Below are 24,058 nucleotides of genomic sequence, written 5' to 3'. Positions count from 1 at the left end.
GCCCTATTGGACGGTTATATGATTTAATTATTCGGAGATTCATTGACTCATAGCCACTAGTTCAGCTGCGGGTCGAAAATTACCTTGCCAGTATCTGCTTGTTTGTAGCCCATGTAACTCAAAGCCCTTCAGGTTTTTGGGTGATCGTAGCCTAGACGGGATGCGAGCTAGCTCCGAGTTTGAAATAGTATTAGATCACGGCGAGGGTTTTCTCAAAAACTAGCTTTCCGCTTACGCCTCAGAAAGTCTATAAATGTTTTGGGTCGACAAGTGGCTGACCATAAGAAGTACAGTAAGTTGGGCCAATGTATCTAGCACCACATAGGAGTAAGTACAACTCGTAGGTGATCGACTGAGTGAAGCGACATTTTTCTGATGGCAGGTATTAAGTACATGTTCCAGCCTATTCGAACGATGGGTATAAAAGTAAACTTATTATCGCTATGCCAATTTACCATAAACAAAATACATGTATATCAAATTAATCTCTTTAATCTCTTAATTTTATACTTAATTTCATTTTGTTAGATAACATCTTTCACAACTACTCGAGAAGTACCATAAGCCAATCTGATACCATCGATCTGCTGGCAATTTATAGAATAACTGAAGTAGCTCTCATCGACGAATAGGCACGGCATTATTATCGAGGCCGCTTGATAAAACGTTTTGTATTACGATGAAATCAGTATCACGTCAACGTTGTATCCTAAAACCCACTGACGCATACGTATCATATCAGAAACAGACAACCCAACATGAAACGACTGTTAGTGTTTAGTGATTTGACAATTTAGTAGCAGTAAGGTATCGTTTGTATGTATCTCTTGTTTTCCATTGAACTAGTTGGGCCAACCTAGTTATTATTCCAACTTTTCCAGATAAATTATATGTATAGCAATCTCGCACTTATCTTCCGTTTATCTCATTGTAGGCTCGTAAGGTGCTCGCTGACGTGCGGCATGTGCTAAGTAAAAATGGGACGTTGGATTGGGGAGGACCGTGAAGCATCGCCAATGATAGACAGAGAATTAACTGAGAGACATTATTCGTGTACTATTTCAAGCCGAGTCGTGCTTAAATGCCCATTACTAAATGGCCAATATAGCCGTTCGTTGTCTTCTATTGGCACGGGAACCTCTGCGGGTTGTTCACTGGCTATTTAGCAAAGCTTAATATATTTGCTATTGTTGATGAGATCCTGTTAGATCGCCTACTTCGTTTCCAAGCGTCACGGATTGATTCTGGAGAGCCAAATGAAGCCTATGCAAAGCAACCTCTCTACGAATAAAGAGCTTATCTGTGTGCCTGAGTGTTCTATTTTGGGCTAACAAAACTTCATCAAACGGTCAATGCAGTACGTTATTCGAACAAGCTGAGCAGTTAAATCAAAAAGGAAAACTCCTTTGCCGGTCTAGGACATCGCAAGATGATTTAAAAAAATGGGTCTCCGAGAATTCTGCCGCAATTCCCAAAACGCTTAAAAAGGACTGTGGATCATAATAGCCATTACTTCGGTGACTGAGGTTTTGACTATTTTCAAAAACAAAGCTCAAAATTGACTAACTATATTGACAATTCGTTCTTATATATAATAAATATGCATTAATACAAGAGAGGCAACGTCCACACACATTTTCTGCGCCTGTATAACTGTTTGTTGAAACATATGCATTTACTTCATCGTTTCCCATTTGTTCCATCTGTTTCAAAAAGTAAAGACGCCCAAAGTGTGCGTATGAGAAAATTACCTCTGATTTCCATATCAAAGGCAGCCTTCCAAAAACAAAACGTTACTTTTCACGAGCCCCCTACTCGATTCTTGCAACGCAAGCAAACGAAGAACAGAGGAACGAAGATGCAGTTAAGCGTACGTTTTGCTGACAAGGACGTCGCGATCAAATGCGACCTTAAAGAAGAAAAGCGAAAGCTTGCAAAAGAGCTTTGAAGTTTGCCCCTGGTAGGCACATGTAATAGAGTCACATGGTCGGCTCGGGAAATTTTGGTGGCCTTTTTTCAACTACGGTTAGTTGTCGGGCCGTAACTGAGGAAGACAGGTAAATCAAAGCTGAGTCCTTTCCAGACAGGATTGTCGTATTTTAGAATTATCATCAAAAGTGCCAGCCTGTCCTACTACGATGTAATGCAGCTTCCGCACAGGTTCGTATAATTGGCGCGTATCTCTACGGCGAAGCCAGTGGACACCAGCGACTGACTCTGGTAAGCATGCGTGTATGCATAACAATGCACGCCAATTCGTGCATCACTGCATCAGTTAAGAGCAATGATATTTACAGACCAAGTGAAGGATTATAGCCGTCTCGAGTGCCATCATTGGAGAAACCAATTATAGTTACGCTACACGAATCGCTTCTAAAAGCACGTGAAGGTAATAAAATTTGCATAGAACTAGAGCAGACCTGTCTCATGGATAACACGCTTAGCCCATGTAGCATGCATGGTCGATATCTATAATATTAACTGGTTGTAACGTATACGTATTTCGGTGCTCGTTCGCCAAGGGCGTTCGAGAGATACAGGGCTGATTGGCGGATCACATCATGCTGAAAAAAGAATCACGTGCATGCACACACAGTATGAATGTTTGAATTTCATAAATGTTAGTTAAATAAAGGTTCGCGGTTGGTGGGCTGGGTGGTTGTAAATTCTCAGGTAGTGCGAGCCTATCTGTGTATAAGTAGATGTTCTACTTGTAGCACATGCTTTTTCTAAAGGGGATATTTACTCTCCACGAGTCTCCACGACGCCTGTTATTTTTGATATTCGACCTTTCCTCTAGCACTTTAGGCAGCTACTTAACTGCAACCATCTATACTTTTTTCACTATAATTATAGTTATTTCAAGCTTGATCAACGCTCGATTCAGGTAGTGAAACGGTCTTCTATAATCAAACTGTTTCTCGCTGCTTAAATCGATTCGTCTGGGTGTTTAAAATAGCTATTTTGATTTAGCTCTGTAGAAAGATATCCAGATTGTAATGCGATTGGCAGACACTTGCACCCATCCCTTGATAAAACTACGTGCGGTGAACGTGTGTTAAAACTTAATGGAGACCCAGAATATGTTTTATGATAATCGCTACTATGAACCCATTTATTAGAAGACCGTAGAATGACCTGGACGTCAATGTTGAATAAAAATTTGCTAGTCTTACAATCATATTTGTTGAATGCGAAGAAAATCGCCTCGTGTGTTTAAGAAAAGTGGCAGCCAAAAATGTCCGTTTTCGTATTTCGTTATAACTAGCTGGGTGTGACACATTCGGGGTCGGACCATTTCTTTGAAGCTACATACATACAAGTAGAATAGCTATGCACAGTTGGTCTATGCCCCCGCCCGTCTGATCAATGCTAAATGGCATCATCTGAAATGGGTATGTTGTTTGTACCTAAGAGGTAAAGTGTGAGAACCGATATTCTGCACTGATTATTGTCCTAGTCTAGGCGGTGGTGTTACAGTATTTATCTTGATAATATTAGAAACATGAGCAGCCCCGGCAGCAAGAATTCTTAGACAAACACACCATTACACATATATGTGTCCCTTCGGCGGGATAGGTTCCATTGAGATTTAAGTAAATAATTCATTTATTTTATTGTAATACGTGTGTGTGTGTGTGTGTGTGTGTGTGTGTGTGTGTGTGTGTGTGTGTGTGTGTATCTAAGACGAGACCTGACGAGAAGATCATAGCAAACATGTATCCACTAGCTACTACTGTGGCGATGCTACGGCTTTCGCTATACGGACGAATAGGTACATCATCTACACTGAGTACGTATTGCCCCTCAATGAAGGTAAACATGGCGCTATTTTATTTTCTTTGTTTCCCTCCAGCCCATGTCAATATGAGTCTATGCGCCTATTACGGTGCTACACAGGCTGTAGGTATAGTGATACCGTAGTGCTATACTTGGCGAATGTCTTCTTCCCCTAATTCTCGTAACACGTTGCCAACATTAACGCTTTGGACATTTTGAATTGATCTTATAATTAATTGCTTACATCATATGTAGCTAACTGCGCTCATGACGTGTATTTTGGCTGCCATACTCTGTATAACATGCTGTATTATAGGTCCTCCGCTATATACCATAGGTGAGCTGCGTCGCAATTTTTCCCACCTATAAATCAAGCTTGTGAAAAATTATCGTTCCTTCTACTACCTATGAGTAGATGCAGCCGGCCAGTCCCGTAAACAAATATCCCGTCTTGATGTGAACCTTAACTTGAGTGCATCTTGCCTCCAACAATAAGAATATATAGACTATAACTACAATTTGAAAAATTTCTAAATTTTCATCTAGATAATCATCAAAAAATAGAGAGAAGGGGTTATCTAGGTCGACTAAGAACGACTACTTGATAACCAGACCTTACTTTTACTGTAGCCTTAATTAAAGGTTTCGAGTTTGATCACGTTGTCCTGAGACCTAATCATCGATGTCAGGCAGGTCATCTGACGCGTATATACAATTAATTAAGATTCTGCTCAGACGTGAGATCAACGATAGACCCTGTGTAGGCTGGTTTATTGGTTGTTGTCTGTTAGTCAATAGAGCTAGACCCAATTAACGATCCTTTTTTATCTCTTGAACCGTAGTATGGTTTAACTTTAAACGTATCAGATGCCTTCACACGAGTAGACTAGAAACATCGTTCTTGAAGTATATGCGTTCCGCATGCGCTGATCCCTTCCGTTAAGACCTCACTGTTTTTAGCAGGAGATATAATTTATAGCTACTTTTATCTATTAAAGAGTCCCTCTTTGAGTTTTTTTTTTCTTATGATCACCATTATTCTTTTCAATTGATCATTTGTCTTCCTGCATAATCCGCCTGCGAGGATGAAGCCTAATGAATTTTATAGCTGTTTCATGAATCAGGTTATTCATAGTCTATATTCGTTCTATATATTTGCAGCCTGGATTTTTTCTGTTTGATCCCTTTACAAGAAAGGAGATATCGGTTAGGGGAAAATGCTCAAAGATGGTTATCCTTGCTTCTAGTGTCTCTATCCGGACGCAATATATTCAGCCATATTCTGTAAGTTAGGCAGATAGCATCATGCTATGAAAAGGGCGACCAAATATAACATTGCTTTGCTTCCTGATAATTTTTGTAAGACTCCGTGTGTGACTATTCGCACCGAATCTCTCTTATTAAAAATTGATCAGCACGTAATAAGGATAGGCTAGCGCGATTTTGCTGTTCGCTATATGAAGGAACTGTTCAAAACGTTGGACGTGGCTGTTCCTGAAGCACTAAACGAAGTACCATCACGTGGATTATTGTGGACTATTCATTTCAGTTTGAAGCCTCTCTTAGTGATTTATTTGCAGCCATTCACAACTATTTTTCCTGCTGAAGAAGTGCATACGATGCCTTGCCGCACGCGAAAGTTTCTTGCAGAATGCAAGCCAATCAATCTTTTACAACATCCTTGTGCCTTTTTCATTTGTTGTAGTGCGGCTATAACCAAAAAAAGCATAATCCTTGTACCTGTATTGCCACGATTCAGATCCATGGCAGAAGGCCGGTAATAATTCGACTAATACCATTCCAATATGGCAGCGTTGACATTTTCGACGATTATCTCGGCAATCGTTGACATGTTTCTTCTAAGAGAATGCTCGGTGATTTTAAGACTTAAACAACCTTAAAATTAGATGTTGCGACCTTTTCAATTGGCCGGCATCGCTGCATACTATATCCACAGAACTGGCATACAATAGAGTTGAACAAAAAAAACGTTTTCCAAAAAAATGTCCTTACTTAAAAGAGGTAGCTTTAGGAAGAACACCTATTTTTAAGTACTTCCTATCAAATCTATAATATAAATGTAATGGAGAGACGATATTAGAGATACCTTTATTTCATCGAAGTCTCAGGTTGGTTATTTTTTCGACGATAGTGATTTTGCGGGTGTTTCTGTATTTCAAATAACTGTCACATTAACAGTGAATACCGTATCTGCGGGTCGCGGTGTTTGGGTGTTTTTTTTTTGGGTCGCATCTGATCGCACTGACGAATGATGCACTATCTAATATATAGTTTTATATTACATCACTTTTTTTTTTTCGATAAATCACCTAACTCACTTGAATGATGAAGATGTTTTTAGTGAAGGAGTGATCCCACAAACGGTCTTCATAAATCTTCCAGGTCGGATTCCTGCCTATTCATGACAGCGTCTTAATGAGGTTGCTTTTCACTGTCCAAGCTAAGATTAATGGGATTTAACGACGCCCTCTGCAAAACAAATTGGCCTGAATCAGATTCACTTTACAGTAAACCTATCTTCCGTAGCTTCATTCTCTTCTCTGTATTTTTACTGAAAGACTGAGAATGCAATCAGGTAAAAACAATAACTTCGACCACAATCGAAAGAACGATAAAATCATTAGTCCTCAGAGTTGCCTCCTACGTCCGCATCAGAGCTTTTGACCTACATATAAAAACTAGAAATTTTCACTGGATGATTCAATGGCATGGCTGTATGTGAATCTCTAAAAAATCGTTCTTAACCATCACATAATGCGTTTTTTCTCTCCCTCCCTCTCTCTCTCTCCCTCTCATAATGAGTAGACGCCAAATGTGATCGATATTGGCCGCGTGAAAACGGTCCAGCTAGATGACGCCTGCAATGCTTGCCTATGTCGACAAAGTTCCGCGAATATAAACTTAATTACATAACAAGCAGTTACTAAGTGCACGGACACTACAGGACTGAAAAAACATATTTGTGTGATTTAGAAAAATAAAGAGTATACATATATATATATATGTTAACACTGTGACGACCTATGTGATGAAATTTTTTTTGTGCTTATACGTTCGTCCAGCGGATGAGCGCAACACCAGCTGGCATTGCTTTTATCTAAAGTGAGACAGGTACTCCGAGACCGCCATCCACGTGGTTATGAGTTTGCTGTTATCAGACAGGGTATGTGTTTATAATCGTCACACTACGGCTCTCATTTCTTTTTCGCTTTCCCCTCACACATTTATCTCGAATAGCCAAGCTCCAGACGTTCTCTGCCCCTGCCGCCCGCCATCCCTCCTAGCAACAATTTTTTCCCCGCCTACTTCATGCCCGGCCAGCTTTTTCTCTCTCCGAAGTTCGCTGGTCTTTTTTCAATTTTACCTGTATTTGCGTTTCATTACCACCACGATCATCATCAACAAGCGGCAGCAACATCGCTATCGTCACAAGGGTGGCTGTCTTTATCTTAACGTACACACTGTGCATGCCTGATTGCCGCTTCCTTCCTTCCGCTCCCTAATATAAGCCTGCTGACGCTTTGTCAGAACATTTGGCAGCGGAATTCTATCAGTAAAGGAAAGTAGTTCGATTTAGAGGGGCAGAACAAATAACTAGACTCAGTGTACGGGGAATAGATGTCGAAAACGGCTCTACCATATATATCGCTACTACTCCCACGTGGTAGCCAGTATCCTGTTTCGAGCTGAGGCGGTGAATTCCGTGCGCGGCCGGATTGAGGATAGTAAGAAGTCAGGGGCCGACCCGAAACCATGTGAAACGATGCCCTGTTTTTCGTTCGTTGGCTCCGCTTAATCGTTCAGCGTTCGTATGGCTGGCTTGAATGACAACTTTCAATGCGCTGCACCGAACGCCATATTTGCTCCATTCACAGCTTTATTAGTTTGTTCCACGGTCTAATATAATGAGATGTTGAACTGTTTTTCATTTAGTGTTATTTTATTGGTTTTCACTCATTCGTTTGAGGTCGCTCGTCACGAAGGTTACAAGAATTACATAATCTTTTGCCGGTCAGATAGCCAAAAGCCGCTTATCTATGCGAGCTATAATATCTACAACGCCCGCGGACCATTCTATTCATGCGCTAAATCACTGCAAGCAAGTTCTCCAGTAGCCAGATTTGAGAACCTTTAGCTTTGCAAGGTATAATCGGGTGTACGCTGGGGAAATTTGAATGGACGAAACTGAGCTCTGGGAATGTAGCGTCGCCCGATGTTTTAGATAGTACACAACACTGTACATATATAAATAAGCATTGATGGTTTGTTGTGATTAGGTGGTGGGGTCATGCACAAGTATTACGTTTGCCTATGATGATTTTTTTTAATGATGATGATTTTTTTAATTGTATACCCGTCCCGTTGAGTTAGAAGAGCTGGCGCTCGCTTAGAATTTTTCAGAAAAATGCGAAAAGAAATTCAGAAATTTCCTAAAAACAGGAAACTCCCTTTAACCGGTGTGCTATCGTTGCGATGTCATTTTGAATTGAACCGTCGTATTGTTTTGTAGAGTAAGATGTATATTTTTCCCGCTTTGCCCTATTTAGCAAGCTTTCTTCTATTTTTAATATCGTATTATAATTGCTCCATACACTTTGTGTATCGGCAGCTCACAGGTTTCTATCTCGGACCGAACATTCAGATCCATTTTGATGGCAATATCTATCCCATATAAACATTTGCATGTTTAGAAGCCTTTCTATATGTTAGACAATATGTGTACCGAACAGATCTATTGATGTTTATTCTATAGGAGATATGTTTTTAAATGTACCACCGTGGTCCATGTTGGGTCGAGATATATATACTGCCGCTTGAAAATCGACACGAAAATGCTTAATAAGTCATTTTCGTTCGAAAATACGAAATTATATATACACCGATGGCTTGAATATTTTATTGTATGGGGGTTGACTCTAAGTAGCAGTTGAGAACCTTTTTCTAAATATTGATGTCTTCTTTGATTCTTCGCGCCGTTCAATAGCTACATGAAGCTTCGAAAATTTAGCTCTGTTTCGTCATGAGATAGCAAAATAGCCAAAGGATCATAACAGGACTACGGCAACGGAGCAACGGCTTAGTTTCGATAAATGCAGACGACAGTTGTCACAGGGAAATAAGGCATTTGCTAGAGACGCCAGAATATTGTTAGAATACGATAGTAAACATATTCGTCATAAAAGTTAACGAAAAATCTAGATAGGATATCAGAGCAACGTGATTGAATTATGAAAACAGATTAATGATATAGTGCAGCAGTCCAATAACTAAAATAGTCCAGTAAATAGGCTGGTGGAAAGGTACAGCTTCTGTTAAGCTATAGTGGCTCAACAACGATCCTTACAATGGTAGGTACAGCAGGCTCATGGAGAGTTATTGGAGACAGCGATTGAGAGTGTATTCAGTGTAGATCGTAATGGATATAATCGTTAAGAAAGCGAATAGGGCCTTAAAAACAAAACGTTGTACCTACCTACCTACCTACCAACTTGAAAATGGCGTTAGGTAATTTTGCGGTTTTTTCTACATAGTCTTGATTTTCGAAAAAAAAAACACCACCTTCAAAGCGACCCAATGTGGAAAAAGTCGAGTCTAGACTATAAAATACCAAAAAAAAAAATTCGCTGTCAATTCTAATGTAAACTAGAGGACGATTAAGTTTTTAGTAGTCATTCCCATAAAAATTTAGTAATTCTCTAACATCTAAATGCAAAGACTTCAGTTTTTGATTTATTCAAATTGGGCTTTCGAAAAACTCCAGTTTTTTCTCCTTTTCATTGCTCTAAAATGGTATTTTCGTTAGACAATCATAAAAAATGGTCCGATTGTCGATGTTTCCAGTTTGCGCACAAAACTAACAGGTTTCCCAGTTGGACTGATACATGCATGGCGTTTTGAACGTTATCTCCAGTGGCTAGAAAACGAAATAGCGGCAATGAAATAAAACTGGGTAACATCGACAGGGCAATGGGTTGGAACTGGTCAACTAGCGAGCAGCCAGTGGAATGAGAAAAAATACTGGAAAAAAATAGTCGAATTGTTAAAACAGGGAAACCGAACAACTGCTTTAGAACAACAAAACTAACTTAAAATTATCTGAAATATGCCATCGGCAGAGCAGTGCAGACGGAAAACAAACCACCTATACTAAAGCTGAACTCAATTTCAAATAGATTAGGTTAGGATCTATTTTAGATGCAATTGAAAAAAGGTGCGGAGGTGTTAGCAGACGCATAGTGTAACGTATGCTCGCAAAAAAGGCTGAATAATTAATAAAACCTAATTATTCTTTCGTGTCCATTTGGGTCCCCCTGCAGGTCAAATCGCCTTCACCACTCAGCCTCGATAATAATAATGACAACCATGGCAATAATAAGCAAACTGTGCACGATTGTTTGGCCGGGTTCTCGTTAACATTTAGATCGACCTACGATAAGGTGTACTTAATGTATACATATTGGTACATGGGACGTGAGGAAGAAGGTAGTCGTAGGCATGGAATAACCGAGACACGGAACGAAAGTTCTATCTAGACTCATAGCACAGCTGTCAATGAATGCGTGATCGATATATACTAGGTAACCCATTATCTGCCAGAGACAAGTGATCAATCCAAGCTGCTCGACTTCCAAAATGGAACTGTTCACCATATTTACGCATCCATATTCTATGCTTCCTTTGTAAAAAGGAAAAAAAACCAGTGAATTTGGATAACTCAAATTTAGTCACTTAACTAAAATGAACCATTCAAAAGTTATAGTATAAAGCGTTATATTACAGTAAATTTCGTAATGGGACCAATGTATGTACTTGCATATATTGCACATTATCGGCATCTGTGTTCCAGATAGGAAACATACGTCTTCGTTCTACCAGCTTTAATGTGAGTCTCATCTTAGATCTGAGCCTACGCCTATTTACTATAATTTTTATCAGGATTTTCTCTAGGACTGGAAACGTCAAGACCTGTTAATTGTTTACCAATACCCACCATATTCTCTGTGTGGTCAGAAGCTTAACTGCATTGTAGATGTAGGTCGTTGCAATATGCGTATGGTAGGCATTTGCATGCGGTTCATCGACCCAAGGGTTCCTTCACTCTATTTTCGAACGACCGAACTAGAAAGCTATTGGCGCTGACGGGGTCGTGGTACATAGAGATATGGAACCTTGCAGGGTGCAAAGCGCATAAAGGCAAGCCGTGAGGACATTGGGTACGCAGGGCTATCTGTGTGGGTATGTACAGCATACGAGTATCTGCTACGAACTCGATTGAGATCAGAGAGTAACCAGCTTGAGAGGGCGACAACAGTTATGGAAAGAAGCAATATTTGAGACTGACGCCGAACAGACGCAGTTGCCGCCGAAGGCCGGGCCAAAGGCGGCAAATAACGGTATCTCTCAGACGTGCGAATGGCGATCGGACATCGACGAGCGGACCGAAGACGCGCCGAACGAGTCCGCTACGCGTTACTGGCCAAAAGCAGCCTGCTGTGTTCCGCTAGGCATGCCCTCATCCATCGATATCGCTGCAGTGGAAATTGTGCGTGCGACCAGCATACGTTCACTACACTTATGTCCATTGTATTTTTTTCGCATTTATTCGAGCGTTAAGCTGTCAACTGCATCGCCTATAGCCTAATGATAATCGAACCCAACAGACCTATATGGTTTGAACCAATATATACAAGGTAAGAGAGCTACCGGAGATGGCCTTACGTGTTAGTTGTATTCGAATGTCCTCCTTGTAAATTTCTGTCTAAAGCTCCCTTTACCGAATGTCGAAGCCACAGTCAGTGACTTACAGACTACATGGTCTGAAGCAGGAGTGGCCTGACAACAAAATTGTTATTAAGCTAAATACATAAGGAAAATTTACAACCATAATCTGCTTATTTTACTGTTACTTTTACAGACTTTTCTATATTACGGCAACATCTGCAATTGATTTAAGTCGCCGGGGTCGCGATAGAGAGTTGCGGTTGTGAAAATTTGTTCCGAATGGCAGCTCGTTAAGCTTTAGCTAGCGTATAATATCTAACAAATACTCGGATTTGCACCCAAACGGTCGCGTATAATCGGGATAATTAGTCTTATTTGTACCTGAATTGAAATTTTGACAATGGCAGAAGGATCGAGTAAGTTTGTAGAACTTTGCAGATTTACAAAGGAAATATTACATTTTTGATGAAGTCGCATCAATATCATAGTTTTAACAATTAGCTGGCCAGTCTTCATTCTGCACATTTGTTTACAGCGTATGACAGTTCGAACGCCATCCGTATGGAACCTGGAAGATAGGTCACAACTTATTTCAGGCATCAGCATGGTACATTTTTGCAAGTAAAATGTTCGAAGTGCAAACAAGTTTACCAAGATGGTAACGTTTTCTGAAAAAATTTGAAGCGCACTAGCGGCTAAAACGTAGAACGAATGAAAAATACGACCATAGTATCTGTTGTACGTCCTTAAATTCTCCCGTTACTTATATAATATAGCTATGTTTATCTATGGTTGCCTATAGAAGACATTTATCACAATTTAATGTGACTTTCTTTAAGAAACAAAAAAAGGTAAGTAAACGTATGGCCATTACTTGAAGCTAAACAAGGACTTTTAGCGAAGTAGAGCTTTTGCAAAGCCTGTCAAGACCGTATAGAACTACGTGACTTTAGCCGGTGTAGCACTAGTTACTCTTTTCGGGTTTTGCTTACTAGGCAGTAATAAACTTAAAACTAACTACTAAATTTTCAAAGGAGCGAAAGATGGAAAAAATGTCTCCTCAGCATTTGTCACGCTCCTGAGAGTTTCCTATACAAGTAAGCGTTCTTGGGGGGGGGGGGGGGAAGTGAAGCTTGGCACAGTTCGTATCTTCGCTCCGAACGGTAGATAGTTCTCAGAACTGCTTAGCGAGTACAACTTCACCTTCAATCACCCCACCTACCCAAACTATATCAGCCGTGGACGGCACGTCATCAACAACGTTATAACAATTGATCTTAATATGCGTCGCACTAATTCGTTATCCGGACGCAACATGCTTCTTAGCTTCAAGCGTAGCGACAAATAGTCGCTGGAATGGAAATTAACTTTCTTCTATTGCCTACCTCACATTTCAAAGCTGTGGCAGCTGAACGAGCTAGAAGACGCAATCGTTAAACACATGCAACAATTTTTTTTTTGCTATAGCCGTTTGTATTTCGCTGAAGTTCAATTATGCTTCAGCATTAAGAGTTATAACTTGTACTTACTTTTAGGAAAAGCGTGTTTAACGTAATTGCTTGTTCACACTATCGAGAACACCTTACATTTGCTGAGAGTGGAAGGTAATTGAGGTATAAGAGGTGAGGTATGAGACGTACCTAGTACGATCCCTACCATAACTTTGTAAAGTTTTTAGTTGCATTTCGAATTACGACTTGACAGCCTGCAGGTTAATTTTTGTTTAAAATAAACTTGTTTTTAGGTGTATTGTGAGGCTCGATCATTTGGAGATGTTGAACGCGAACAAATTGATTTCATAGAAACAGGCAGGGCAACATGGTCGGTTTGAGTTCCCTTTGATTCACGAGCTGCTTCCTTGTAGATGACGATATATAAGCAACGAAACAGGACAGTGCCGATATGCCTGAACGATATAATGCCCTTTCACTTATCTTAATTGTCAATAGTTTTAGCTCAATTTGCGACTCCCAAAGGCATACATATGCTGGGATGCGTTTTTAACAATACTACTATGCATTCTTTTGTCTAGACATTTGGAACAAGCCTTTGTTTGAAAGTATACGTATGCTTGGTTTTCATTCACCTATCGTATTTATGTGTACATCTAACAATGGCAAGCTCGGTAAAAGCTCTTAGTTATATTTAAGTGGTTCTTACAAAAGTTAAGCAAGTTTGAACTTGTTCGAAATGTAGGCTACGGGCTTACTTGGAAATCAACAGCCACTGCTGCAAGAGTAGAACCGATTCTTGTATATATTGATTAAGCTAAGTTAGTGGCTTTTCGTTTAGAAGCGATCGATGCAAGAAACGCATCAGCCATTGTTAGGGTTTTTTCGAGTGTTATTTTCTAACGAGCGACCGGCTTTCAATAACGCGCTAAAGACCATGTCTGTTAGAAACCAGACAGTCTGAACTAAGTCTTTGCGAAATGCTCGTTCTCTTCCCATATATATACATATATGTTATTAACCATCCCGATAATGGCTTTTCTACGCCTTCGGAGGCTTTTGTTCAGCGCATGAAATTTTGACTGTCCAAGTGAGTTCTACTATAATATATAACTAAAATGATCATAATGAAAGCATAGCTGGACGGGATTACAGCTCACAAAAAAAAACTATAAAAAGCAACAGAATCAAGTCACTGGGGCAATATGGTCGATGTGTTTACATTCAGACAGTAGAGTATGGTGTACAGTGTAGCGGCGAGAAGATTCTGCGAGAAGAAGATTGTGCTACGGTGACATCGGTAACCATAACCTAATGCAACTAGGTAACAGATCAACGGCAATAACGTATTCGGAAACGTTTCGAATTAGATACGGAAAAGCAACAGGCGTCCTGTTGAATAGTGCCCCGTATACGTGTTTGCTAAAGAGGAATTCAGCAACACTGGGTTTAGTTACTTGGATTGTACTGAACAAATGCTGTCCCCGGCTATCGGTGGCTGATAATCGAATTTTGGTTTAAACCGAAGACTCTCGTGACTGAATTCACAACAAGTCATATATTGTTCGTAGTAACAGGTTCCAGTGAGCCTAATCCAACAATACACAGAGCCTTCAGAGGTAGGTACCCACTAGTCGTCCATCGTAAAAACTAACGCGGCTTAAATATAGGCAGCAATATCAACTTATTCTATTACAATCATCAGAATATATTAGTGAAATAAGATGACTCGAAGCAAATAGTTAGCTGCTGCCTGAAGACAGAACAGGACAAGCCGGTTTACTACTGCCAGTGGATACCGTTATACGGCCATCGCAATGTACTTTCGTGACATTCCTTGCCATGGTAAAGAGGACACCCACCGCTTATTTCATAGGATGGCTTAAAAATCGCATACGCATTTTTATCGGGCCACTGCTCGTTTACCACTCATCAACCGATTCCGTGTCGTCGGAATGAGCCGGTGTGAAGGCCGTGACACCATAGGACAATAAGTATATCAGCGGCTAGCACAAATTTTAAAACAGATCTAAAGGTAATACTTAAATAAAAGTAACGACACATAGATAACCGTATTATAGACGACTACGCCTTATATCAAAACAAAACTATAGTTGCAAAGAACGTAGCGTTCTTTGCAACTATAGTTTTGCGTAACAATTGTTTATGCTAGAATTGTAAAAAACGCCGCTAAAAGTAAAGATCTCGATTTGAGTCGGATTTAAAAGTCAATTTCAATAAAGCTTCACTCAAGTATTAAATTTACGTGCAGTGTTATTTCTAATCGTCCTCTCACTCATATCTTTACAATTTACTAACAATATTCTTCGCCGATGCCTTAACTGTAATATTATCTAGCATGAAATTTGAACACAAGACCGACTCTGTGTCCCTGTGATTAACCCCTCTCAATTATCGTAACGGTATATTACCTCCGCCCCCTTCTGCATATCGTCATGCATAATTATAGTAATTACTGCAATTATGCCCGTTCAAAATTTTTACTTAATTTAACGGTCATATCAGGATTGGGTGTCATCTTCTATGACATCGAGTTGCTTAACATGTAATATTTTCTATGGTAATATGTTATACTTAGTCTTATTTTTTCCCTGGACACCAGCTAAAATAGGCTTACTTTCGCTTATATAACACAGCTAGTTCTAGCGAAGTAACCTTGACTGATCTCTGTTGAGCCACACTCAGACTCGAGTTTTTCTCAAGATTATTTTATTCCGAACTTGCGCAAATCGGGAGACACCAGTTCTTGTTCCTACAGTGTACGGGGTTATCTATTCGTCAACGTCTAATCAGCAGCCATCGACTTGCATGAAAAAGTACGGTCATAGCTATGCCCCTCCGTGTTATTCTAATAACTGGCTTCAAGAAGATAGCGTTAAGTGGAAGTAATAATTTATATATTAATTCTCTTTCATGTTTCGCAAAGTAGCTGTTCTCATAATTTGTCGGAACAAAGCCTGGGCGTGTATACGGTGTGCCAACAAAGGCGGAAAACTTGAATGTCGCTTTTGTTGTATAGCTACATGTCTGCGCTTCAACAGTCAAGCCATTATAACAGCTATATAGGTAGTAGAATGTCCGCTATTGTTAGAAATGAATTGCTCTATAAGCTGTTTTCATTACTAACTGCTATTTTGAAACATATCAGCGATTCGACTGCCACGATCCGCAAGTCACGCTTCATTTTCGGCAAACAAAACGTCGCAAACGCATCAAGTATGAATAGGCGAGGCGAAAAATTCGAGGGGCCTGCAGTGATCACGGAGACGAAAACAATTGCGTTCATCTTCTGTCTCTCAAGAGGAAACGTCTCCGCTGTTTGCGACAGTGTCGGGTGTGCTCAAAATGTAGCATGTCTAAAGCCCAATATAGCGCATTCTCAAGACGAGGCACGATTTGCACCTTCAAGCCTTTGAAATACAGTTCACTGAGTAGGTTAGATCAGGCCACACACAGTGAAAAGGTTCGCTCAGTTGGGCAACGGAATAACAGGTGAACGGCGAGTTCCGACAAAATCATCTTCGAGAGGTGAGGTCCATTGTTACCTTGATAGCTCCGTAAACAAGCCACACTTGGGATGATGAAAACCCACATATAAACATAAAATTATAGCTTTTTTTTTGGGGGGATATCGTTTGATACGCCCGAGCTTTCACTGGGTCATTTTTACCAAAGATGCTGTTGGCAATACGAGTGCTGAGTGACGTTAAGACATGATCGCTCCGCCTCAAGTAGGTGAATAGTTGTTGAGCATCTGGGGCTTCAATAGAACAGTTCCGTTTACCCCACGGCGGCACGCCAAACGTTGCCTGTATAGTACGAACTATTTACTGTCGCATAATTTTTCATCTGCGCAACTGGAATTGACCACCGGGATCGTGGGATTTAATGCCTTTCAACTTCTTTCATTGTTGTTTTTGAAACAAAGTTCATGTCCTTGGACCTACAAGCACTTAAAGCGTAAAGAAGAAAGCTGTTTACCGTATTACTATTCATTATGTATGTCAAACTGCAATATAAAATTCGTGCAAATCGCAAATGTGTTAGCAAGGCCAACGAACGCATCTGCCAGTTGCATCACACGTTAACCCCGCATGCATACTTTATGATGGAAAGAGCATTTCGGTATTAGGTCGAGCAAACTGTGTCTCAGATTTACATTTTTCGTTTTTGTCTGCACACATAAATACCATGATTACTTTTTTTGAGCCGATAATTCTTGTTTGTTGTTGTGTCGCATAGTCGATGTTTATCATTGATCCTCTCTTCGACTAATTCAATATGCGCCCGACATGTGTGTGTGTGCTAGCATTCCGAGCAGGACAATTTCGTGCGTGCCAGCTGGATGTCCTGGCCATGACCGGCATACACACGGGCTGATCGACTAGCAGAAGCGAACGCGGTTATGGTGAGTCGCTCATCAAGTTATTTATCATTCTTGTCGCCTTCGTATTTCCGCTGATTTAACTCGTGCAGCTAACAATTCCTTTGCGCTAATGTAATTCTCCGCGCAGCCAGTCAAAGGGAGCCGAACTGTTTTGTTATTCAGCGCTAATTTGCATATAGAAGGATCGTATTGAATCCTATTCCACACCGACCTTACTAGATACTTTTTTTTCTTCTAGGAATAAGTTTACAGTAAAAATCATATCAGGCGAAATGGCGAAGTCTAGGACGATTCGAATCTCGGCGTTTGCAGGTGAAGCCCTTGTCCAAAAGGTAAATTGCATGAGAAATTTATGGGTGCTACTGGCATGGTCATAAATCTAACCGCGGCTAAGTTTAGCAAGAAAATGTTGAAACATTACATAACGATGGCTTCTTCATATAGGGAGCAGTTAAAGGTCGTCTCGGAACAATATGGGACTTACGTTAAAGTGAAGTCCTCAAATCTTTACCGAATCCGGCCGCTGCCGTTATCGAAATACACGTAATGATAACAATTATATTAACTCTGTTATGAGAAAAGAAAGTCATGTTATTTTACATGTTGATTAAAAAAGGCAAAGCTTAAAATTGATCCTACGCAAGGGCCCTGAGGAACGCTGACTAGGTTCAAATCTATCGAAATGTATTTTATAATATACATTCAGTCCATGAAGTTAAAGCTCGATGAACGAGAATGCCCCATGACGCTACTGGAGTCAGCTGGCTTCAGTTATGAGGCTAGGAACTTAGTTAATACTGTCGTCTAAAATCGTACGGAAATATTTTTCATAAGGCAGCTATAGTGCGTATTCTGACACCTAGAAATTTAAGAGGTTTCCAATGTGAACGAAGCCTTCACATTATCTTATGGGACTCCTTTGTGAAACATGCCTGCTGGTCTTGTGGCTGATCACAAAATATAAAAAATAGGATGAATACCTAATTGCTCGAAAGATGTACCAGGGATTTAAAAATAAGTAGAAGACGTATATTCGCGAATATTTGGTTTACTACATTTTTTAAGGACGGACATAACAAAAGACCGCTTGAAAAACTTGAGCATCAGGCCATTTTCAGATCATTGACAAAAAACAGATTGCAAAAAGCAAGGCTATCTGTCTAAATGACGTGCGAGAACTTAAAATATACCAGAGATATTCAGAAATATTTTAATTCTTTAATTTTCTCTTTGACTTCATTTACATCTATGGCAGAAGTTAACAAGTTAATAGGCAGAATGAAACGAAGTGAGTGACAGTTTCTCATTAGCTGCCAAAATGGATCAGGATAGATTCTTGAAATACTTCGCTTTTTTTTGTAGTTGACAACAGTCTGATCTCTGTTCCGATCGAATCCGCCCGGCATTTAGTTACTCGATCACAACTCGACGAATCAGTGGTTGTTCTACTCTGTTAAATTCAACACTTGGCAAGAAGTTGTTATCAGGAATAATTATCTATTGCTTACATTTTAATCTAAACTAAATCGTTAGAACAGGTCCATTTGATTTCATTTACTTTCGCTGTCCTCGTAGTTGTTTTGCCATTTTATCAATTACCTAGTTGAAACGATGTTCGACAACGTACCGAAATATGACGCAGATGCTAGAAGCGATCACCAATTCTCGGTCAGAAGAATAAAGCATAATTAAATGTCAAGCAAAACCTACGATTGTAGGTCAAAGTTAATACGATATAATTACGGCTTCATTTATTTCACTGCCATTGTCGATCATGAGTATCTGACGACTGTACCTATATAAGGCCACGGCTAGGAAACGCAATGGGTAACTCGTAAGCGATAAACCGTCTGGATGATTATTAATGATACCAACAAGGTCATAGCATTACTAACACAATAGAGTATACTTAAACATCTGTGCATATAGATATTTTGCCTCTGTTAGAAAGTTGACGCACGCGAGTCAAACAAAAATCAGGACAAAATTGTGAAATACGGTCGCATTGACTGAACGAAAAGCCCTCCGCAGAGTTGGTCTAGTTAAATTGGTATTGGAGTTTACTAGGCATGTATTGCGCAGTGATCTCGATGAGTTCAGCTAGCGGATGCTTTGTAATGCAGATCTTGAGGTCTTTCTTTAAGTGGTACTTGAGTTCCACATCAGCTTTAACAGTTAGGCCACGAAACGGCTGTCCAGCGAATAGAAAAAGTAAACATTTGTCTGGAAGGGCCTGGAAGTTATGGTGGGTGCAATAAAAGCACCAACTCGAAGTCCAGGAGGGCAGCTTTCGCGATGCTTGCTGTGTATGGCCTTAGGTTGCAATGGAGCAGGATGGCCTAACCTTGGTTGTCGAGCCTTATCTTAAATAGCTTACTTGACTCGATACAACCGGGCCAAACAAATGTGCCGAACGTGCCTGGTTCATAGAAAGCAAATCTTAGCCTTACGTTTCCACCAAACGTAAGGTATAATGTTTTTTGGTTGAAATCCCGATTATAACCTATTTTAGAGTCAGGTTTAAGAGAGTCTATAAGGTCCTCAAGCTCCAAGCTCTGTGTAAATTCAAAAAAGTTACGGTTATTAGGACAGTCTTGTTGCTGTACCGCATCTTTTAGGCCAATCCTTGACTCGTCATGCGTCTTCCTCTAATACTTTAAATGGCCGTCATCAAATTGACACGGTCAGCTAGAGAGAGAGGGACATCCCCTCTCCCAGGGTACCGCTTTCAAATGTTTCCAGTTATTTTTGAGCACTCCTTTCAGCAATAGTGCCGTGTCCGTACGCAGGGCAAATGTATTAGTGTCAAAAATGCATTTTTCCTGCCTGGAACATACATTTTTGGGAACTTACTTTAAGTTGAAATTGCATTTGTACCATAGCAGCAAGGTGCCTAAGCAAAGAATATTTTTCATGTTTGCTTTCGGTACTTAAGCCGTTAGCTACTGATTTAGATATGATAGATCAGAAGTAAACAGCACGTAAGGGGAAATGGGAAAGAAGAAGTTTTTGAAAATAACCGCGGAAGCTTATTATCCAATTTAATAGGTCATCTATACAATGCCATACTGCTACGAAAAACGTATACAGAGTGCGGTGACACCGGCGCATGAGCGTTCGGGGGCTCAGTTGCCAATTTATGTTTGTTATCTTTCATCACACTCATTTGAGAAAATACTTGAAAAAAAGTGAACAGTACTTTGTGACGCCTAATTATAAGCGAATGATACCACTGGAATTGTTGTTAAAAACAATTCATTCTAGTATCACTCTTTTTCAACATTTAGACAGGTCTTACGAGAACAATGCTATGGCTGACATAGCATTGTTCTCGTAAGACCGGTTCATTTTTAAGAGGCCGCTAGACAGATACGAAGGGTCGAAAATAACGTTACAGATTTTTAGCTTAAAATTAGACGCAGACATCAGACATTATTAATCGATCGGGTTCGATCAAAATGATCCGTTTGACCATAGCGGTCTGGCATATCGCATTGTTGCTTACTTATATTGTTGGTACTAAGTAATGAAGGCTTCAGTCTCCATTATGTGAACGTTTTAAAACTTTGCAAGTAAAAGCCGAGTTAGGACATCTTTTTAAAGAAAAGAACGACTGACTCAATACAAAAGAAGCTTCACACCTCGTATTTTTGGTTGCTTCTGCACTTGTCTCTGCACTCGTTTAATCTGAAACCAATTCGGACGAGAACTGTGAATGTTTATGAAAAAAAAAGATCAGATTTGTGTGCCGTATGGCATGTTTACTTCGAGCGGAAAAATTATAATCTGGATAATAATAATAATAATAATAATAATAATTGGATAATCTGAAAAAGAAAAACTAAAAATCCACGCTCAAAAAATAATTCTAATTAATCAGCATTTAACGGACCAAAATGGTTTTTAAAATGACGGGTTCACTTCAAACAGTGAAGTACGCTATGGAGAAAATAATAAGCGGTATCTAAATAGTACGTCATCAAGTCAACGCTTCCTTTAAGGAACCTCCTTTTTGCCTACCGGTCCATCTTCAGGAAGTGTATTAACAGATAATCTCAGGCTTAATTGCGTTAAATTGAAGGACATTTAGAAGTTACTAGATGAGTCTGCGAAGCTCTGCGTAGGCATGTTTTCCTCTTAGACACAAAGGATCAATCACATTTACAACAGGAATAATATCGAATAATTCTGGTTTTAGCGTGAGATCGTTCCCTTTGACATGGTTAAAATTTTGATTCTCTGATCGTTTGGATTGCCGGATTAGCAGTAAAGGTGGACCATTTGGCTCATTTTTGGTTCTTTCCTTTGACGTTTGTATATTAAGTGAGATTATTTTTTTGCAGGGCAATATTGTCGCCTCCTCATCTCCTGTCCTCCTGATTCTAGGCGTTTCGATGTGAATTAATACGATTCTCTGTTTGTAAATTTACAAGTAGATAAGTTCCTATTGTTCATCAAGGTCTTATCGCAAGGCGCTACGAATAAGAATATTTCTAGTTTTGTTCATTTGCTTAAAAAGGATTTTGACATTTCGAGAGTTGGGCTCGCAACTGAGAACATGATCGCCATTAAACACCGGTCCCTTGAGGGACATCTTCTATTGCCTGTCATTGTACTTAGTCAATCGTTATAGCGCAGCGTGATTGTACTGGAAATCACTGTCGCTCTAGTGAGACTTTATTTTTTCTTGAAGGGCTTTTGAATTGAAAGGAGTGAGGACTTTTGAATATACTGCTGATAATAATGAACGATCATTTTGGTGCCGTTGCAGCGTTCGTAGTTTTTGTTTCTCCTTAAGATGGTCGACGAACCATTCCTGAATCGTAAATTGTGAGTGGACGTAGACAGACTCTAATACTGTTAAGGTACTTTGTGTGGCGTTGATATCTACTGTCGTTTGACTAAACGAAAAGTACACTTTGATATTTCTAGAAAATTACGCAGTATCTCAACTATGCCGAACGATCTCCTTAACAGGAACGAATGTGCGTTTCTTGGCGATGATATATCCATAAGAACCTCGAACAATGCTCGTGGATAGGTGCGGTGCATGGTACAATAGGGTATCATTTTGTCGCAAGGTGACGTGATCTCATTACTGGCGTTTTACAATGGCCTGTCTTCATTACGTTTAACAGAAACTGGGAGCGTCCGGCGTCAGTGTTGTCCAGCATTAATAGCTAAATTGCTTATACAGCGTTTTTACATATACAATTTACTTACCTCTTTCAAGTTGACGGTACGAAATTTTGGACGAGTCAGAATTTGTAAACGGCGATCACTGCCATTTAGAAGCAGATTTGAAGACGTTGGGATTGTATAATAGAAAACTTTGGTATAATTAAGGGACGATTATGAATTATTTCAGAGCAGTGACCTTCCTCAACGGCACCAAATTATCTGAAATAGAAAATTGGATTGCTCGGTATTATTTCGAAAAGCCTTTGCTGATGGTACGTTTTTTGGGTGCAACTCTTCCACTTGTTTGAGTATAGTTACATGATAGAACTTTGCTGTTTTACCTTTAAAAATGTGTACTTCTACTTCCTCCACTGATTGACATTTGCTAAGCTGCTTTCATTTTACTTTGTTTTACCTTGCCAAAAATATTCAACATAGGCACAGTATTCATCTTTGCTACAGCTTCAATTAGGGACTGCTCATTTGTCATTTTAACAATATTCCTTCTTTTAATCCTCAAGTAATTTCCAATAGTGGCTGGATGCGATATTGCTGAATATATGATCATTATTATTATTATATTGCAATATCGGTATAAGTTTTCCGTTTTTTTTTTTTAAATAAAAAAGACGCTTTCGTTTGGTACTACATAGCGTAGAAGATGAAACTGAACTGCATATATATGCGAGTGCATAATCTCGAGGTAGATAAGTTATCGGCTGCTAACATGTTCCCTACTAGGTTACTAGCTCTATTTGTTACACGGGATTCTCTCATACGGAAAATTTTACTATAGACAAAACACTGAATTACTGTTTTTCTAATCTGTTGATGCGATTACGGTGTGTTATGTTGGCAACTATAGAAACTAACTCGTAATGCTTTGATAGTTTCTGCGTTGACCTCTTCCGCTACGTCAAGATGGCACGTCGTCTATTAATTCGGATCATGTACGCATGCACGTTGATACATCAGAGTCGCTGTAATATGACAGTACGAACAGCTTCACTGTATAGTTCAGATTGTTCTTAGAAAAATTTCTAGGCAGTGGTTCCTGCATACATAACGTTTGTTTTCAAGCATTTCAACAGGCGACTATATTTGGGGCTTTCGGTTTTCCGCTACGTGTCTAGGTCACTCCCTATGTTGCTTAGCTCGAATTTTTCGGTATTCGGATAAGGCTGTAGCTTGCATGGATACGACCATGGTCGTGTCCACGTTCGAAAAACAAAATGAAAAGAAAAGCTTGTTATTGTAACTGTGGTCCACATGCGGCGTTCCTGATAAATTCGTTCGTGTCTACCTCAAGCTCGATATGCCTGAACCAATAGCATACTCTCTCCTTATTAGGTGAATATGAATATTTATTTAACTACACAGTTTCTTTTCTATCGTGAGACAAGTTCCATCTGAAGATTAAGCAATTAAGCCTCATGATTAATAATTAAAAAAAAAAAAAAAAAAAAAAAGCAACAATAGTGATCCTCAAGAGTTG

At 39.7% G+C, this 24,058-nt stretch overlaps 2 long non-coding RNA genes across 6 annotated transcripts in view; one reads left to right on the top strand and one right to left on the bottom strand.

The window, feature by feature from the left end:
* LOC111262220 (uncharacterized) overlaps positions 1 to 19,233 on the bottom strand; it is a 24,930-nt gene extending 5,697 nt beyond the window's left edge. Inside the window, exons 1-2 of the long non-coding RNA XR_002681474.2 lie at positions 19,010 to 19,233; positions 6,120 to 6,270 (exon numbers count right to left, since the gene is read on the bottom strand). This is a non-coding gene — a long non-coding RNA (uncharacterized LOC111262220). The remainder of the gene's footprint in view (positions 1 to 6,119; positions 6,271 to 19,009) is intronic.
* Positions 17,628 to 24,058, top strand: part of LOC111262217 (uncharacterized) — a 12,514-nt gene continuing 6,083 nt past the window's right edge. The window contains exon 1 of one of the 5 annotated variants that reach the window (XR_015311846.1): positions 17,628 to 17,714. This is a non-coding gene — a long non-coding RNA (uncharacterized LOC111262217). Of the gene's footprint in view, positions 17,715 to 21,928; positions 22,248 to 22,714; positions 22,836 to 23,112; positions 23,914 to 24,058 lie in introns of those variants that run through there. The other 4 variants (XR_002681468.2, XR_015311847.1, XR_015311845.1 and 1 more) reach the window with 4 other exon arrangements.

The sequence above is a fragment of the Varroa jacobsoni genome, unplaced genomic scaffold (genome assembly GCF_002532875.2).
Source record: "Varroa jacobsoni isolate VJ856 unplaced genomic scaffold, vjacob_1.0 scaffold_639, whole genome shotgun sequence".
NCBI classification, from domain to species: Eukaryota; Metazoa; Arthropoda; class Arachnida; order Mesostigmata; family Varroidae; genus Varroa; species Varroa jacobsoni.
Note: the sequence above shows the minus strand (reverse complement) of the source record. Positions and strands in the feature narration are given on the sequence as shown.